The 19,771-nt window shown below is 49.4% G+C and overlaps 1 protein-coding gene across 5 annotated transcripts in view; it reads left to right on the plus strand.

Annotated features, from left to right (window-relative positions):
* The window catches only part of Stard8 (StAR related lipid transfer domain containing 8), a 76,465-nt gene that overhangs the window by 37,005 nt on the left and 19,689 nt on the right, over positions 1-19,771 (plus strand). The window contains exon 1 of one of the 5 annotated variants that reach the window (XM_057759828.1): positions 7,767-7,908. The exons of 2 other annotated variants lie outside the window; for them this stretch is intronic. The gene's annotated coding sequence lies outside the window, so the exon portion shown is untranslated. Of the gene's footprint in view, positions 1-7,766; positions 7,909-8,707; positions 8,734-19,771 lie in introns of those variants that run through there. 2 more of the 5 variants (XM_057759829.1, XM_057759831.1) reach the window with 2 other exon arrangements.

The raw sequence follows: 19,771 nt of genomic DNA on the forward strand, positions 1-19,771 counted from the left end.
AATATAATATGTACTCACTCATAAGTAGCTTTTAGACATAAAGCAAAGAAAAACCAGCCCACAAATCACAATCTCAGAGAACTTAGACAACAATGAGGACCCTAAGAGAGACTTACATAGATATAATCTACATGGGAAGTAGAAAAAGACAAGATCTCCTGAGTAAATTGGGAGCATGGGGACCACGGGGAGAGGGTTGAAGGGGAGAGGGGAAGGAGGGAGGGGAGTGGAGAAAAATGTATAGCGCAATAAAGCAATTTTTTTAAAAAAAGAAAAAAAAACAAGTTTTCTTGTAGCACATGATGGCTATATGCCTTCTAGTGAGGCCTGAAAACACTAATCTTTCCTTATGGAAGCTGGACTCCATCCTCAGATAGCCCTGCCACATAGAGATAATTGCCCCCACTAAAGGATGGCCAAATCATTTGTAGTATCAGCCCTTAGTTTTCCATTGGTAGCATAAGGGAGTCTACAAGGATTGCCCCCACTGCAGGAGATTCTTGATACTAGAATGCTAAGATTTCTTTGTCGATATTAATGGCTTCATTGCACACTGAGAAACCAGTGTGAGCATAGGGTGAGGGTGGGTGAAGTAAGCTGAGTCAAAGAGTTTAACTAACATGGCGGGAATCACCACCATTCCTCTCTACATCTGGTTGCACCACAGTTCCTTCATGCCACTCACTGGGCTGGCAAGATTTGAAACACATAGGAAGTGGAGGGGCTGATTTGTGGCTAATGAGACCCCCCCATGCCTCACATAGACATATGACAGCAGGAGGGGCAGTGGCAGTGAAACAGTTCTTACATAGGAGGTCAGACACAAAAGGCCCATCAGGAGAGATGGTCCAATGGCGGTGGGGTGGCTGGCTGGTAGAGGTATCCAAAGAAAGCCTAGTACCTAGGAAGGGGAGGTCCTGAGCAAAGTGTGTGTGTGTGGGGGGGGGGGGTTATGGAACTTTCCAGTACTCACCAGTGGGCCAGTGGGCGGGGCAGCCACAGCCAGATTGTCCCTCTCCACTTCCCTCCCTCTACGGTTTCCACTCTGAGCTCAGTCTGGAGCTCCAGAACCTCCTTCTGCACTCTTGCAGGGCACAGGAGGGGTGGCCGCAGGACACATAGCTGAGCAGCAGAGCTGGGGGCCTGCCTGTTGGTTCCCAAAGCCATGGATGTGGATGCTCTAGGGTCTGCAGGGCACCACGTGGGCCCAGGGGCTAGCAGACCTGCATTGGGAGATGGTGCCAGCTTTCCTCCCAGTAGGCTCTGGAAATTTGAGTTCCCCTTAGGGTCTGGGCACACTTTCCTCTTCTAGCCTACGGTCCCTTGGATCTAAAGCTCGACCCCTTGCTGAAAGTTCCTTTTTTTCAGAACTTCCACTTTTCCAATTCCTGACGAACTCTTGCTTGGTCCCATATGTGCCCCATCCTCTCCTCTAGACTATACATCAGGCTTGGTTCTTAAGGATTCTGCTGTCAGCTTCCGCTCAACAATCTGGCTACAAATACACAGTTGGTATTTGTAAGGAGTATATCATTTACCATCTCTTCCTACGAGACTGTCTCTGGCGTCAAGCTGACCACTCTCCTACCTGTCTTCCTGTCTGTCCCTCTGTATGACTAACCCTTGATGGTGTTTTTCCCTTACCAGCCCCTTGTCAGTCTGTCCTTTTATCCTTCCTGTCTCTTTTTGAACTCCGTGTCTCTGGATCTTAGCATCTAGATAGTGAGTCCCTATGTCCTCTGTAATTTCAAAGGATTAGCCACTCGCCTCATCCAGTGTCTCAGATGCACACCACAGCTCCCCCCGCCCTGACAGCACCCTTTTTAGCTGGCATTTGTTGCCTAGAAACTCCATCCCAAGCTCTCTATGTAACCCCCAGGAGCATGCTAACGTGCCTGGCATTTTATCCTTTTAAAAGTTGAAAAATCTCTCTGTGGGCATTTAAAATTTCCAGTCACTGCTTCCTATTTTTCCCTAGATTTTCCTCTTGTTCCCATCCAAATTAGAGAGAGGAAATGGGCAACAGTGTCGGGTTTCCTTATCATGGACCTTGAAGAGCCAAATTACAGGGCTCTCTGAGATCCTCAGACAGACTTCGACAGGACAGGACACACTGATGTCCAGAGCCAGAAGGGCGCGCTGTCAGATCTCCCAAAAGAAGCAGGATAAGGTCAGAGTTACAGGATCCTGGCCTCCGGTCCAGATGTCTTGGTGTGTGGATGGATGTGTGTGTGTGATAGGAATCAATTTCCTGCGGTTATCTGGTGATCCAGAGATATAAAGCCACCTTTGAGCCTTGTTGCCCCTCCCTGCATGTCCTCTGGGACCTGACCTCAGGCTACCCACCTGTTTGATTATTAGGAATTCTCCGTGTGAGGGCTGGCCCCTGCTTCCCCACGGTGATATGGCAACTCCAGAAAGGCAAGGTTGATAATAGTGTATGGAAAGCCTCAGCCCTGGCTGAGGGCCAGACCAGGACTTTGATTGTGTGTGTGTGTGTGTGTGTATGTTGTGTGTCTCTGTGTGTGTCTGTGTGTGTGTGTATTGAGGGGAAAGTGTTAGATGTAGGTCTGTATATGTTTATCTCCCCTCTGCACACTGGAACCCTCTTAGCAGGGTCAGGCAGGGCAGGATTGGGTGTGATATCTGGGTGAACATCCTCTTCTAGATACCTGTGCCAGGTTCACCAAGCACCAAGAACCCTGTTCAGGGTGACCCACCTGTTGGCTTGGGGTAGGTGGCAGTCCCTCAGGAGGTGGGAGTATGTGTGTGCTCCATCTACCCACAGCAGCAATACTCTGGCTACTTGGAGATGGGTCAGTGAGGCCAGGCTAGGGAGAATATTGGTATAGAATAGGGCCTGTTCCACTGCTGTGGCAGGGGATCTACTGGGTAGAATTGGGTGGGGGGCTGGCAGTCTGGCAGGTCTGGTGTTTGTTCTGAGGATGAGATCCCATGGGTGTATGAAAAAAGGCTGGCTGGCTGTCTCCAGTGCCTAGCTCGGGTGCCAGGAGGTGGCCACAAATTGCTTGGCACTGGCCATTGAGGAAATGGGTTCTTGATCAATAGCTGTCCCTGCTGTCTCTAGTCTGCCATGCTAAGAACAGTCCCACCTAGTCTGCAACCCATGGCCTGAGCCTTTGTGATATTTTCTATATGAACCAGGACTGTTTCATGTTGCACAAGCATGAGCAATAGGCCCCTTTCATGAGGCTTGGTAGGGGGTTTGCAAGCCCAACAAGAACCAGGTTTTTCTTGTGGGCTTGAATGGGGCTTAAGGAATGTATGGAAGCCCCTGTGTCAGAGTCATGTGTAGCAGATGGAGTATAACACGCCCCCCAGGATCCATTTCCCTGTTTTTACATTCCTAGGGTGAGTTCCCCACAACCTTTGGCCAGTCTGTGCTCGGAGACTCTAAGAAAAAAGTAGTGTAAGGATCTGTCTGGTGCCTTCCTCGGGTCCGTCTCATCTCATCTGGTGCGGAGTGGGGCCGTGAGTCTGCTTGCAACAGCCAGATGAGTTCCCGTTTCAGGCTGTGTGTGTGTGTGTGTGTGTGTCTGAGAGAAAGAGAGAGAGAGAGAGAGAGAGAGAGAGAGAGAGAGAGAGAGAGAGAGAGAGAGAGAGAGAGGAAGAGAGAGGAGAGTGTATTCTCATCTCAACCCTTATTAGGATCCAGGGATCTTAGAGGAAGGCTTTGGGTAATTGGATCTGGAGGTACTCTCTGCACAACCCAGAAGAAAAAAAATTCACTACCACTGTGGTCAGGAGCGTTTGGCTCCTTCAGTGCTGTTCTGCTGCCTGTGGCCAGCCTTACAAGATACTCTCACATCCACCGTCTCTGCTTTGCGCACTAGCTACCACACACCGCTCCTGTTTTATAGCTGAAAAGACTGGTAGTTACAGTGTCACGGTGACTGGTTCTGGGTGGCATTGCCAGAAAGTGGTAGAACAGGCACCTCTCCATGCTTCCTGAGCTAGGATGCTCTCCCCCACAGCTCAGTGGCTTTGTCCATACCTAGGATTTAGTTCCAGCATTCACGATCCCAATGCATCTGCTCAGCAGCCATGTAAGTTAACAAGACCGTGATTTTCATTTGTGTTTCATAGGTGAGGAAAATGATGCATGCGGTTGTGGTTAGATTTGGGGTTTGTACACTGAACACCTGCCTTAAGAGTTTGTCATACTTCCTCTTATACAAAAAAGCTCACCCGTGGAAGTGGTAAAGAAAACCTCATCACCAGTTCCCTGCCTGATGGCTGTGCTGGCATTCAGAGTGGCAGCGAAGCACTGCAGAATACCCAGGCAAGAATGGGTTTTGTGGGAAAGGGGGGAGCCAGGACCTGCAGGCTCTGCTTATTTCCAGGGCAATTAGGTTGCATTCCAGAAAAATTCCTATGAAAAGGCACTATTTCCCCTCATCCTTTCCAGGCACTATTACAGAATATCCATCTTGTGCAGGGCGGGCTGAGGCGGGGAGAAGAAAGAGGCAGGTACTTCTGAAGGCGCTGTTGAGCTATCTTGTCCCCTATGAAGAGACTGAACACACTAGTCTTTCTGAAGTTCTCAAGATAAAACAGGGAGATTTTTTTAAAGATCCAAAGAAATGACCCTCGGGCTATTTCAAAGTAGCATGACTATGCATTATAAATGTTAGGACTAAAGTTTTCTTTATTGTGTTCGCTCATTCATAAAAATTTTTGTTTGTTTTTGAATCAAAGTTAGTGTTTATTAAGAAAGATGTCTTAACGTGTATTTAAGTGCAGAGGTAGGGAAGAGAGAGGTACTTAAAGAAAGGGGGCAGCATGTAGCGAAGATGTGGGTGTGGGCTTCTCAAGAGAGAATATGTTGCAACAAAAATGTTTTCATTCTGTGTCAGGTACTGTGGAAATGGCATTGTATTAATTTATAGCATTTTCTAGGTTTTGTACTTTTTCATGCTGTTTTACTTTTTTGGTGGTGCTTTTTTTGTACTTCGATCTTTTGTCGTCTCTGGTTTTATTGCTTTAAAAAAAAACACCAAGAGGGGCTGGGATGATGACTTGCTTGGTAACAAGCATGAAGACCAGAGTTCTATTCCAGAATCCACATAAAAACTGCTGTGCATGGTGCTGGGTTTATAATCCCAGCACCGGGGTACTGGAGACAGCTGGGTCCCTGAGTCTTTCTGGTTAGCAGGTTTAGTCTAGCCAGCCTGCCCCAGGTCACTGAGAGACCCTGTCTGAAAAGAAAAGCAGGTTGGCTGCACTGAAGAATGACACTGGAGGTTGTCCTCTAGTCTGCACACACATGTGCACACTTGTATGCACCCACTCTCTCTGTCTTTCTGTCTCTCTGTCTCTCTCTGTCTCTGTCTCTGTCTCTCTCTCTCTCTCTCACACACACACACACACACACACTGGTATTTCAGAACCTAGACAATATTAATCCAGTTAGAACTATCTACTAACTTACAAGTAGTGGCCCAAGTCTGTAGTCCTAGCATTTAGGAGGGTGAGGCAAGAATGATATGACCTTGAGGGCAACCTGGGCTACAAATTGAGAACCTGTCTAAAAAGTGGTATCTACTGAATGTTAAATTGGGTTTTCCATTGTTCATATGCCTATAAGATCGTCATGGTTATCCCTAAGTGTCTTTAACATTTCTTTACCTACTAGTGAACATTACTGGGAAACCATTGAAAACATTGTGCTCAGTGCCACGGCGTATATGACATTTCTGACATGGTTTCTTGTGGATCGGACCATGGCAGGTCTCCCACTTGTAAGTCCTTTCTAGCATTGTGTGCAAGCAATGCACATTTGACCTCAATTCGGACCCTGAAGCATGTTTACAATATTATATACAGCCCTGCCTGAGGGAAAAAGCTTCCTACCCATCATAAGGATTAGAGCCTCCTGGTAGTATTTTGGTTTGGGGAGTGAGTTCATGTGTACAGGTTGAAACCACATTTAAGATATGTGAGGAAATGGCTCACTTGGAAAAAAAACTGTCATAAGATACCAGTTGAAGAGGCAGAGGCAGTCGGATCTCTGTGAGTTCGAGACCAGCCTGGTCTACAAGAGCTAGTTTCAGGACAGGTTCCAAAGCTACAGAGAAACCCTGTCTCGAAAAACCAAAAAAAAAAAAAAAAAAAAAAAAAAAGATACCAGTTGAAGCCCTTCTGTTGAGAAGAGCAGAGAGTACACACTAGGGGACAGCACACACTAGGGGACAGCACACACTAGGGGGACAGCACACACTAAGGGAGAGCACACACTAGGGGACAGCACACACTAGGGGACAGCACAGACTAAGGGACAGCACACACTAGGGGGAGAGCACACACTAAGGGACAGCACACACTAGGGGGAGAGCACACACTAGGGGACAGCACACACTAGGGGACAGCACACACTAGGGGGAGAGCACACACTAGGGGGAGAGCACACACTAGGGGACAGCACACACTAGGGGACAGCACACACTAGGGGGACAGCACACACTAGGGGGAGAGCACACACTAGGGGACAGCACACACTAGGGGACAGCACACACTAAGGGACAGCACACACTAGGGGGACAGCACACACTAGGGGACAGCACACACTAGGGGACAGCACACACTAGGGCATGCCTTACTTGGTTCTTTGTCACTCCTTTGGTTCTCATGAGGGCTAGCTGGGAAGGAAGGTGGGGAGATTTGTTTGGCCTAGTAGACTGGAGGCAGGATGCCTGGTTCTGTCCTTGGCTCCAATGACCTTGAGCAAACCGCCACGTTGGATACTCAGCATTCTGGTGAGATGGATGCAGTTCCTGGAGTCTGATGGCCTTAGCTCTAGTTCACTCATCTATTAGGGATAGAGAAAATACTAGTGTGCAAGTCAATGCTGCAATCCTGCCATGGGTTTGCTGAGTAGCCCAGGATAAGTAGTCTCTCTTTAGTTTCTGTCATTGTAAACATATTTGCAGTGTCCTGGGAGCTTGGCTCCTCCTAGCCCAGGCTAGATAGGAGTGCTCAATTCCACAGTGAAATTCAGGTTGTCAACTTATGTTGACAGGCAAGGCTAGGAAGAAACTAATTCTTAAACGCTGTTTCTTACTGTATTTGAACAAGTTTTCTGGGGGGTATTTGGCTTCAGAACTCCTGGAAGCCCTCTCTTTCCATAATTAACTTTGGTACCCTAAGTTCTGCATGTGTTTCTATGTGGAAGGAAAGTTTGGACTTACAGGGGGCAGAGTGTGACATTGGGGAGGTTTCAGAAGGCTGGCCTGAATAAGGTAGGAATGACAACATTCTTGTCACATTTGGGGTTTCTTCTCTTCTCATTTGGTTGTCTCTACTAATTGTGTATCTCACTGAAGCAGTCTTCTGGACTTGCTATAAATTACCCTGAACAAGTCATTTAAACTCTCTCATGCACATGGCATTTATATTTGAAGCTTGCATACAAGTGCCAGACACACTCAGAACTCAATAAATATACGTCTGCGTGCTTGGCCAACTCGCTCCTTGCTCCTTTAAGCTCTGTTCCTTCGAGCTCTGTCTTGGGCCCTGGGCTTGTGCCTCCTGGCTCCAGGGGTGTGACCCGAGGGAAAGACAGGGGCTCAGGGCATTAGAGGGGCTAGTTGGCAGAGCCCCGCCCACTCTATTTGGGCCGCTTTCGGGAGGAGACGTGGGGAGGGTGGACTGAGCCCTCATTGGTCGAGGGACCTGTAGGTGGGCGGAGCATCTATGCAGCCTACTCGCAGACGCTCCCTCCCTCCCCACCTGCGCAGCGAGCGGAGTCCGGTTGACAACAGCTAAGCAGCTGCCGCAGCTGCTGTTCTGGCTGGCACCGTTACCCCTGGCTCCACGCGTGTCCTTATCCAGCAGCTCTACCCGCTCTCGCCTCCCGTCTCTTTGCCTCTGTGTGGACGCGGCTGCCAAGTAAGTGTTGGGGCGACGTCAGGGGGACACTCAGACAGACGGGGCCACAGGCTCTGGTGGCCCGCCGAGTCTCCTTGGCGCTGTGGCCCTGCCGATCTCATGGTAGTTCAGCTGGGCTGAGGACGCGGGAGGCAGGAAGGAAAGTAGCCAGCCGCGCTGCCTTTGCTTAGGAGCTGGGGTTCAGAGTTTTCGAAACTGGGGACTCCTGAGCGAGTGCGCCGACTGCACTCTCCCATTCAAGCCCCGCAAATGGGCCGGTCTGGCGGCCTGAGGACCCCTGGGCCTGACTGGCTCCACAACCTTCCTGGGAACTCAATTGGGGGCTCGCCCACTCTGCCCTCCTACTTTAGGGGGGCATATCCAAGGAAGGCCTCAGACCCTTGGATTTTCCCGTCGGGCCCCCCTGCCTCACTGCCTTCCCACCTGGACATCACCTGTGAGTGTACTCCTGCGTTCGAGGTAGCTGTGCTGAGCAAGTTAATAAATATTATTGAATACGTCTCATCTTTCTGGGACTCAGTTTGCCATGAAGTTCCACAGAAGTTTAAGTTAGAAAAGCTCAGACGACAGGCTATTACATGGAAGTTTGGGGGAGCTCTACCTTGGGTAGTCTAGGATTCTCTCCCGCGTCTCTTCCACTACTTGCTCAAGTTCAGCACTAAATTACCACGCAGGAAACCGGGGTTCTGCCAGTTCATGTGACCTCAGGCGAGTCATGCTTTCGTGTCAAGTGTTTTCAACGGTACCTCAATTGGCAGCTAGATCTCAATAACAGAAGGGCCCTGAGAGTCGCTAACTCGGTGCCTGAACCCAGTCTCTCAACGGGTGAGTAAAGGAAGACGGTCTCTGAGATACTTGGGGTGACCGGAGCTAGGCAGTTTGCAAGTCTTAGGATGATTATGCAGGTAGACTAGCTGGAGAACTCCTCTGGGGGAGACAGCGATCAAATTGAATATGAGGAGGGATGCGAATTTTCTTCCAGACTTTAGGTTTCTCACTTTGGGGGATCCTAGAGATTGTACTTACACATGACTGGGGACCCCAAAGATTGTACTTAGACACGACGCTCAGCCAAAGTACTGGTGTCCTGGTTTGCTTGGGTCTCACTCAGAGCACCCAGTAATCCTGGGAGGAGAAGAGTAATGAATCACCCAGGGCTATTTTCAAACCCTGACTCGGGCTGCACCACCAGCGCCCACACCCACTCTAAGGGTTGCAGTCCCTGCCTGTGCCATCTGTATCCTTGCTGTCTGGGTTTCCTCTTGTTTTCGCCTTCCTGGAATGAAAGGGGGACATTTCTTTTCTGGGAACTGGAGGTGGGCAGCCCCAGGCATTGAGATGGCTTCAGGCGGTGTCTAGGAGGCTAGTAGACTGCAAAGAGCCCAGCGGGGAGAATGACTGTTTGGGAGGGGTGGGGATAAATGTTTCCATCCTGGACTTGTAGATGCCATTTCACGGGTCATCTGGTGTTGGTCCTTACTTCCAAGCTTTGCTCTTTCATCCAGGCTCTTGCCTTGGAATTTCTGCTCCTTCGACCTCTCTAGTTTAGGTCTGAGAAACAGCATACTGAAAAGGGGCTGCTCTCCCTAGCTCGCCCACTCTCCTTCTGCATTGCAAACAGACCTTTGAAGAATATCAAGCCTCTGTGAGCATCTACAGGTCCCTCCTGTCTTCCTGAGAGACTGTCCGGAGATGATATCTGGAGATGGAAAGATGGCGAAGTGGCCGTGTACCTTGTGTGGATGCAGAGGATGGGGACAATGAGTCTTGGAAAGATGATGCCTTAATACTTCCAAAGCTGGAGCAGGGGAGAAAAAGAAAGGAGACACCAAGAGGTCCAAACTTTGACCTTCTGTCTTTTTATCTTTCTTAATTTTTAATGTACAAAATAAGGAATGTCAATTATAATATGTGCATGCTATTATTGTACTTTGCTCATATGCACCCTCTCTACCATCTCTGGCCATCCATCTGTTTAAAAAAATCTATTTTGGGGGAGTACAGATTGGAATGGGACCTCTGGAGCCAGATATAAGCATAGCAGCAGGGACAGGACAGCAGGACAGTCACAAAAGAAGGAGGAGGAATGTCAGGCCAACATGTTTTTTGGCCTTTTGTTAGCTAACTTCTGGAGCTCTTTGGTCTAGCCATGGGTTCCGTGAATGGCAAGTTCTTGAGGGAAGGATGGAAAGAGTCTTTGGCTGAAAGAAGGAGTTGGTTTATTCTTGAGTAATTTGGGTAGGATCAAGTCTTATGTCCTTGGGTCACTTAGCTGCTCAGGCTGACGGTGGCAATGATTTCAGGGTTTGGAATGGGAGGCATGGTCTTAAAGTCTGTGAGGATCTGAGGGCAGGGGTTGCTTTATTTTGGTGCTTGGAATGTGGGGATTGAACCCTGGTTCTGGTGCATTCTTGGCAATCACTCTAGTACTGAGATACGCCCTAGCCATTGGTGAGTTTTAAATTCCCTCCCACACCGCAACCCCAGATGAGATCTTTGAGTGCTGTGCCAGTCGTGCGGTTGTTGGTCAAGGGTTTATTGATGCTTTTTTCATTTTTTTTTTTGAGGTTGAATATTTATTCAGGGGGTTGTAGAAGGGAAAGGGTGAAGGGGGGACAGAGAGAGAGAGAGAAGAGGAGAAAGAGACAGAGAAGGGGAGAAGAGGAGAAGTGGGGAGAGGCAGAAGCCGAAGCTGCCTCTCCGAGAGGAAGATGGGAAAGAGCGCTTTTTTTCATTTGTGACTCAGGGGCTTGACTTGTGCGTGTGCTTACGTACACGGGTCCTTGTAGATGAGAGTCAGTGGATTAGAGGACCCCAGTCAGGGCCACCATCACAAGTCTCAAGTGCCGAGCTTGTGTGTTGAGTTTCCTCTGGCGTGGCCCTCCATGTTGTTGAGGACTCGCATGCTGAGTAGTCGCTGCTCCTGTGTACCACAGCCACAGGCAGGGATTTGAGAACCCAAATGTTAAGTTCCTTAGCAGTCCATGGTGCCACAGAACCAAGAAGGAGGGTTCAGAGGGCTAGACACCTGGAGGTCTAAATCTAGTCTCTCGTTCTCCCAGTGCCTCCAACAGTTTCTTGCTGGTTTTCGCTTGGCCAGATTAAATGAGGGACTCCTCGCACAGTGCTTGTAAGCTATCAGCTGCTGTCTAGATGATTAGTCATTAGCCTCGGCACCAGTGCTCATGGAGGACCCATGGTTATGAGACCCTGGGGAACTCTGCCGTCCACTTTGGGGTTCAGTGGCGTGAGATATCCTCAGAGAGGGTTTAACGACATCGCGAACAATTCTAAGCCAGTTTTTAAAAAGAGAAACAATGGCTTAATTAGATCTCAAACAACCAATACTCCTTGCTCCTTCACTCCATTTCTTGTTCCTTTGAAACAAATCCCAGACATGTTATCAGTTCTTCTAAAATGTGTCAATATGTCTTTCTAAAAGATACGGACTTGCAGCACAATAACCACAGCATCCTTATCACACCGAACCTAGTCCCACAGTGTTGCAGTGTCACCAGGTTTGGTCAGTATTCACATTGTTTTGCCCTAGAGTTCCCAGCAGAGGGGAACTGCTTTTGACTGAGGGAGTGACTGACCAATGGGTGACATTTGATCTGAACTGGAGAAGAGAGGCTAGAAGGGTTAGAGACCCTGGGCTTTTTGTTTTACAAATGTCACATTGCCAGTAGCAGATGTTAGCTGCCTCTGGGGGCTCCTGATCCCAAGGCTGACCTGTAGAAGCTTCTTGTAGAAACTCCAGAAACTCTGCCTTCATTCTTCTAGCAGCAAAAGAGAGATTTAATTCCCACTTGCGTCCTGCACTCAGGGGCCACCCAAGAGTTTGAGGTCAGCAGGCCTGGGAGAATTCCTGGGAGGCTGCTTTCTGTCCAGGCCCCTCCCCAGCTCTGGGACCCTGAGGCCAATTTGAAGCAAAACAGGATGCGTTCAGGATGAGCGTCTTTCCCAGCTTGTCATCTAATCACTAAGGCCCAGCTTGGAGCTTCCTCTTTCATTTATGATAAAAACCCTTCACTGTCTCTCTCTTCCCTCCTTCCCCATTAAGGGTGTGCTGACTTCCTCCATTTCCGGGCCAGCCCTCCTCCAGCCCCACGTGGGCAGGGTGAGGCCTCTGCCCTCATCTGCCCCACTGCAGGCTGTCTTGTCAGGGAGAGAAAGACCCCTGGAATGTCCTGCCTGGCTACAGCTCCTTGCTCTTGGGCTGTCCTTGGGAAAGGAGTGGCCCCTTTCCAACAAGCCTGGGGTCCTGCCACTGCTTGGTTAATAATTGAGCCACATAATAACCACCTTGGAAAGTCACCTCTACAGGATGGCCATTAACTAACTCCCTGTCCACTCCAAGCCTTAAAGGGACCCCATCCTAAACATTTACATCCCCCCAGAGGGATACTGACAAATATCCAGTCATGAAAACTTCTGAAGCCAATTATAGTTCTGCCCCTCTGTCCTCTGTTTGGACAAACAAAGGTAGCTGTTCCTATTGTTTGAAGTATATATACTCACGTTAGATGTCGTCGACTTTTGTGTAGGCTTTAGAGTCAGATAGGGATTGAGGTATTTCCAGTAGCCTAAAAGAACAAGCAATGACCCTGGTAGCACAAGCTTGTAATTCTAGTTACCCAGGAAGTCGTGGCAGAAGGCCTGCCTGGATTACAGAATAAGTTCAAAAGCCATCTAGACAACCTAGCAAGATCTTGCCTCGAAATAAGGGGGCGTGGCTCAGCTCTCATTCATACCTAGCATGTGTGAGGCCCACTATCCAATCCCACATACTGCTGAGATGGGAAGAGAGGAGAGGGGACTGGAGCCAGTTAGCTGAGAGACTGAGGGCCTCCGGTGTGGAAGATAAAATCTTTCACCAAGAATCTGTATCTAGATGGGCAGAGGGAGGTGGGAAGAGTCAGGCCAAAACCCAGACACAATTTAGAAGATTCTAGGATACACTTTTCTATAGTTTTAGACCAAACACAGACACCAACATTTTGTGAGCCCTGTGTGTCTAATAGAGCCAGGAACTTGGCCTCTGTTTCTGTCTCTGAGTGACTTCAGGAAAATGCATGTGTTAGCCCCGAGCCTCAATTTCTACATCTATAACTTGGGTGGGACAGGTAGATGGGCTCAGGGTTTCCCAGCTCCCTTCCAGCTGTGCAAGCTTGTGTTTCCACTTAACACCTTTTGCTTATCCCCAGGGTGATATGGGGCTGGCTACAAATTCTCCCAGGCCCAGCCACTACATCTGCATGGCCTGGGCCAGTTTGGGACGTCCGAGTCCACTACTGCCACAGCTGGAGTTCTCTCAGGCTTGGGCAGTCTGCTCCCTAGCTCCTCCCCATGTTTGCATCTGTCCCAGGAGGTCTCCCTCTGACCCATTCAGTCACAAGTTAATGAGTGACTTTTCCCTCTGGGGAATATGAGCCCAAGGTGTTCCTAAGATCTCAGGGCTGTGTGGGAATCGGGAGGGTTTGGCCTGTTGCAGTCACCTTTATTTTGTTTCCTCACAATCTCCCCTAGAGGTAGGTATGCAAACAGAGTCCGGGAAGCAAGGCCTTGGGAGCACACAAGGCCCACACCTTATCAAGCTAGACTCTCAACCCCGGTCTTGTCTAGGAGCTATTCAGCTGGCTTCAGCACCCTGGAGCAATGTAAGTCGCAAGCTGCTGCTTCCCATCAGTGGGATGACTGCATGTTTTGTCTCCAGTTGACTTAATAGTATCGCCTTGAGGCTTTTAACCCCCAGACCCAGTTCTGCCCCTTGGAACTGCCTACCATCTCCTTTTCTCTCTGCCTTCAGAAGTCTGAAGATGGAGCAGACCCCTCTGTTTTCTTCAGCCCATCCATCTCAGCTCCTGCAAATACTCCTTTGGGGCCTGGGTTGGCCTCTTCCTCAGCCTCGTCATTGTCCCGCTACATGCTGCTATTTGTGGTTCTTTTAGCAGTGGGGTACACCTGATAATTCTCTGTTTCTTTTCACTCTGAACTTTTCAGGATGACCACCAGGCAGATGCTAAGATTCCAGAATCTTGAGACATCTTAGACAATTCTGTCCAGGTGCTTTGTAGTTCAGGTCCAGTCTGCAAAATTGGGGAATCATTAGGAAAGCAGGGTCTTTTTCTTAGTGTTTGTCCTCTTCCTTGACAGATGACAAGATTGTTGAGATAGATATTCAGCCAAATGTGCTGATTATAATGTAGCCTGGTTGGGGGCTTTAAACACTCTGCTTTTCTGCCATTTGTCCTCTGCAACTGGTGGGGAGGAAGGAAAGGGGGCATTTTGGGGGGTACTGAGGCAGAAATGGGTGTGAGATTATGCCTACAGTGGGGACTACAAGAGTGAATCAGGCAGAGAGAAATACCAGCTCAGTCATCCCTTCCTGTGACAAGCAATGATGACTGCAGCCAGTCCCGTTTCTTTAGTTTCCAGGACCTTTTCACTTCCATGGTCCCTCTGTGTTCTCAGAACAGCCCGGCAAAATAGCTCCCCTGATCCCTTCAATGTTATCTTTGGGAAACCCATCTGAGGCTCAGGAGAAGAGAACAGCTTCCAATGGGGCAAGATTTGGATCCCAGGTCATGACACTCCGCTCTCCCTGTTTTTCTCAAACCACCCCCGCGCTCAAGGCAGCTGAGGCTGACTAGGCAGCTTCCTCACCACAGAGGAACCACTGCCTCGCCTGCAACTCTGTTCCTGTGGTAGAAGGAGCAACCTCCAGGGGAGGTGGCCTGGGATTTCCTGTCCTTTATCTGGACTGGCCAAAGACTGGCCTGTCTGAAGTATGTACTTGTAGCCCACCATTTTGCTGTAAGCTGAGTTCAAATCAGACGGGGCAGGGGCAGGGATGTTGTAGGAAGGGCTTGGCTCTAGACAGTTGGCACATCCAGCCTATACCTCAGCAAGACTGTCTCAATGGACAAAAAAATAGAGAGACTGAGGACGTGGCTCAGTTGATAAAAAGCTTGCCCAGCATGCACGAGGTCCTGTGTACAACTCCCTGTACTACATAAACCAGATGTGCTGATGCACTCCTGATCCTAGCACTTGGGAGGCAGAACAGGAGGATCAGAGGTTGAAGGTTTGTCCTCAGCTACATAGCAAATCTGATGCCAGCTTTGGATATATAGGACCCCGTCAAAGAGAAAGAAAGCAAAGCAAAGAATGGGATGTGGGGAAAGGCAAGGCCCGGAATAGAGCAGAGCTCTCTACACAAGGTGTTCCAAGCAAGAGGCTGTTGTGAGAACGTGAGCTCTTTTTCTGTAGTCTCGTACAAAGCCCTGGGTGGCTTCACATCTCTGAGCCTGCGTTTTCCAACAACGAGGAGACGTGTACCTGCCTCCCGAGGCTGTTGAGTATTCAGTCAAGCTATGTAAATAAAGTGTTTGTGCAGTTGCCGCTAAGTAGTACTTGGTGCAGCCTTGTTACTTCGCTGTCTTTCACCGACCTGGGGTTATGCAGGGCTCCAGCATACCACCTCTGTACATAGTTTTGGACTTCCTGTGACTTGAGATTCTATCACGTCTAGGAAACTTCTCTTGTAGGGCTTCTTCCTCTGGTCATCTTTGGTGGCATTTGTGACACTGCAACAGACTGTGGTAATGATGATAATGGCAACCATAGTGACCTCTTCTAAATCCTTGACACATTTTTACCATACTTAGCTCCTGTGACGATTCTGTGAGGCAGTTAAAGCTATGACATATAAAGAAGATGAGTAAGAAGCAATTAAAGAAAAGATATGTCCAAGGTCAGACAACTGAGGGGGGATAAAATGAGGACCTAGGTGTTCTGACGATACCTCCTGAACCTTAATGGCACTCTTTCTAGATGCTTGGCCTGGAGGCAAAGGCATCAGTTTACACTGCTCTTCTCCCTCCAAGTGCTCGTCATGTCTAGAAACAACTCGTGTTTCTGGGCATTCAGTCCCCCAAACCACTGGCCTACTGGCTCTGCCCCCCACCCCATCTCTAAGGTAGAAGGAGGAAAACCATAAAATCTTGGGATAGAGACTGTAAACTAGAGCTTCACTGGAGTTGGGAATGGCCTGTAGGAGGGGTTTGGGGGTGGTTCTGGCATTGGCACTAGGTCTGCTTTATTAGCACCTTCTTGCACTGAGGATGGGGAGCAGGGGGCTGGGTGTCATCGGGGAAGAAGAAACATTTTAATGTGCTGTCTTGACAACCGGTTGCATTATTTAGAAAGTGTGGGTGGGTAGGGGCAGGGAGAAGGCTGGGTGGATTAACACTTGTGAGATCTTAACTCATGTGGCCCATGCTTGTATTGGGATTATGTGGGTGGTGGAGTTACCCAGAACATCTAGCCTCCCCACCCCCACCAAGTGTACCCATCTTAGACTCTTCGGGGGTTGCAAGCTTCCTTCCTTAGGTCGTGCTAGCTGCCAGCTCCCCTGCTTTGGAGTTTGTTCCCTGTTATCTTGTCTCCAAAACAAGCTTCAGGGGTGCCTCAAAGGATAGTTTGTTTTAGTCTCTGCTTTCCTCCGGCGGATGGGCCAGACACCATCTCTGGTCAGATACACTGGGAGAGCTCTGCTTCCGTTGTGTTTTCAGACTTCGGAGCCTAGCCTACGGCCTGGTACTTGTGTACCATAACTTGAATACATCCATGGTTCACAGCGGGGGAAATCCAAGAGGGGCTGAAATGGGAACCCATGGACCAAAAGGGTTCTGGCATTTAGGCAGGTTCCTTGCTCCATCTGTCCCCCAGTAGAAGACCCCTGCCCTTTCACAGCTTCAGGCTTCTGTTTGTGCAGTAGTCACTTCTTGCTTTGGACAGGGTTGTTGGGACCGCCAAATGGAATGTGAGATGATCTAGTGCTTTTCCCGTAGATGGGAACTATTTCAGGCTAAGGGTTCATACTGGGATTGTGGGGGGGCACAGGTTGGGGCCAGTGAGATCAGTGCGAGACCAGTGGTTAGCCCTGTTTTTAGCACCCCAGATACCCAGGCACATACCCTCCACCACGCACACACAGGATAAATGGGCTGTTATCTCATTTGATCTTTGCAAAGAACATCATGTCGGTTCTGTGATTACAACCCTATTTCAGAGATAAAGGCAGTGAGGCATAGGGAAACTTTGCAGCCCAAGGAATACCATCTGTGCAGTCCTTGGGTGGAAAGACAGTAACTCTTCAGTAACTATGACCGTCTGGTACTCATTGCTGTTAATCGTTAAATTTGGTATCATCCATATTGCCATTAATGAGCACAATCCATTAACACGGATGGAAAGCAGCTGTGTCTTCAGGTTGTCAGCCGCAGTCTTCCCACCTTACCTCACAATGCTGTCCTGGCAGGCCGTTCACAGCCATTTGGAGTTCTCTTCCCAATGGTCCTGTCATGGCCCCAGCACTCACATGGTCAGCCCTACCCCTGGCCACGTGCACACCCCAGCCCTCTCTCTGGCTGGCTTCAGGGCTGAAGGGAGCAGTCGTGTCTGCTCGCTTCTTGAAGAGGTCACTTCTTTCAAGGCCCATTTCCTTTCTGTCAGAGACAATTTTTTTTTTCTGGATCCTAGGGTGGGGCCAGGCTACTTTAAGGCATTTCCTGCCCAGGAGTTTATATTTGGCTTCAGCAAAAGGAAAGGGAAATAGGCAAGGGGAGTAGGGTGAAGAGGTGGTGGCCTGGGGTCAAAATAAGCCAGCACTGAGACTTTGTGGGCCCAGAGAGGGAAGGAAGAGGGAAAGAGAGTCGTGAATGTTTCAGGTGAACCTTATTGCCTGTACTTAAGCTAAGTTGAAGAACTAATAGCTCCCCTGGGGTAGAATGCCTCCACCCTTAGGCAGAGCTCATTTTCTGGTCTCCTACCTGGATGTTCCCGAGTCTTGCTTTCGGCCCCTGGGCATGGCATTCTGCCAAGCAGTGCCGCCTTATAGTACAGCGCCCGCTGTAAGCTTCAGGTAGATAGATGCTCCGCTCTGGTTCCTACTGTTGGGATAACAGAAGCTAGAGCCAGAAGCAGGGACACTGTTAAGTTGGGAAGCAGAGTTTCCTGTCTGGGCGTTGCCAGAACATTCAGTATCCCTCATCACACAGCCTTTGGAGCACCCAGACAAATAGAAGCCAGTGAAATGGGACTACCAGCCAAATGGGGAATGCAGCTTCAAAGGCTGATGGATGTAGACAGTCAGGGAGGCCTCGGGGACAGGGATGCACGCTCTAGTCTGAAACTTGGGTGTCTGTTTAGAGTAGGCCAATTTCTGCCCTAGGTTTTGTGCAGTGAGGAGCCGATTAGGTTGCAGAGTAGGAGAGTGACTAGGTCAGGACTGGAATCTTTGGGAGGAGAAGCTATTAGGGTAACATGTTGACATGAGAAACTGGAAACTAGAGACAGAGAGAGCTGAGGTACTCTAGGCATGAGACTCTATCTAGAACATAGCTGTGTATGGGAAGCCTGACCATTTAGTGGATGTGCTTGTTAGAAGCTGATGACTCTGTCAGGAGGAAACAGGAGGACAAGGTGTTCGATGGCTTTTGAGGCAAGAACATCAGCAGAGCTCTTCCCTCCCATTCCCCTTTTGGGGTGCCTAAGACCAAACACATCTTCCTCCACAATCTAGGCCAGCTCCTCCACTGAACCACCCAGCGCCATTGCCGCTCAAGAAGTTGGGGGATAGCAACCAGAAGATGAGAAACTAGGTTCAGAGAGAGGTAGGGGCTCCCCTAATATTACACACAAGTTGGTAGGGGAGCTAAAACTGTCAAGTGGTTTGCCTGCCCTTCAGGCCAAAGGTTAGGGCCCATACAGCAGAGGAGAGCAGTTCCTGCGGCTCTAGCATTCTGCCTTAGACTAGTTCGGTTGGCATCTCTTGCCTCTAGGCTGGAGACTGGAATGGGTGAAATAGCACATAGCTTATTAAAACAAACATCTTTCCTTGTTGTGGTGACCTTGTCAGAGCACCTGGGACTAAGTTGGGGACAGGAGCCCCTGGGGGCAAGAAAGCTAATAGAGCAACTGCAGCAGAGCAGGTGGCAGCTTTGACCTTCACTGTCATGGGGAAACCCTGGGTTGGGTAGGAATGTCAACTGACTGCTTTGGCCCTGCTGTGTCAATTGCTAGCCTAGGAGACCACAGGCCTGGCTGCCTCTGGACCCAGATTCTCAAATAGCCCTAGTGAGCCAGGATTGACTTAACCTCATAGCTCATGCAAGTCTTCTTCTTTAGAGCTGCTTACAGGGCTCAACCAGTACCTTGGGGAGTGGGAGAGGAGCCAGAGCACTGTGCTTGGGGGGCTTGTATGATTTCCATATATATAGAACTCCATACCAGAGCTGCCACCTTGCTGGTTGACCCATAAAGTCAAGGGATCTCCACTGACAGAGGTAGCTATGCTTCACCTCACCACGACGTTGGTAGGGCTGCCTGAAGGGTCTTGGCAAGACTGAAATTGACCTTTCAGACACCTTCTCCCTCACATCTAGTTGGGATGATCAAAGACAGCTTCAGAAATCGTCAACTGGGAAGGAAATTTGCCCCGATGGGAGTTCTTTTGGTGGAGACTCTGAGGTTCACCCCGTGAGCAGGTGCAGATTTGTAGGGTCTGAGAGGCGGTACTTTAGCGGCTCTGCACATACATACTAGCTAGCCCCAAACTTCAGTGGCTTGAGAGCTTGCTACCACCCTCTGCCATATAGCCCTCCTAAGCTCTTTGCTTTGTCGGTCCTTCATTTGTGACAGGAAGACTCCAAAAGTATTGCTCACATGGCCCGAGGAGCTTGGCATCCAGCTGCAGTTCCGGCAGAGACTCGGGCTGGCATCTGAACAGGTGCAGCAGAGCCCCAATCCTGCCCTACGACCTAGCAAGCAGAAGGCCAGCCAGTGTCTAGTACTGCCA

Source organism: Chionomys nivalis, chromosome X (assembly GCF_950005125.1).
Source record: "Chionomys nivalis chromosome X, mChiNiv1.1, whole genome shotgun sequence".
Lineage (NCBI taxonomy): Eukaryota > Metazoa > Chordata > Mammalia > Rodentia > Cricetidae > Chionomys > Chionomys nivalis.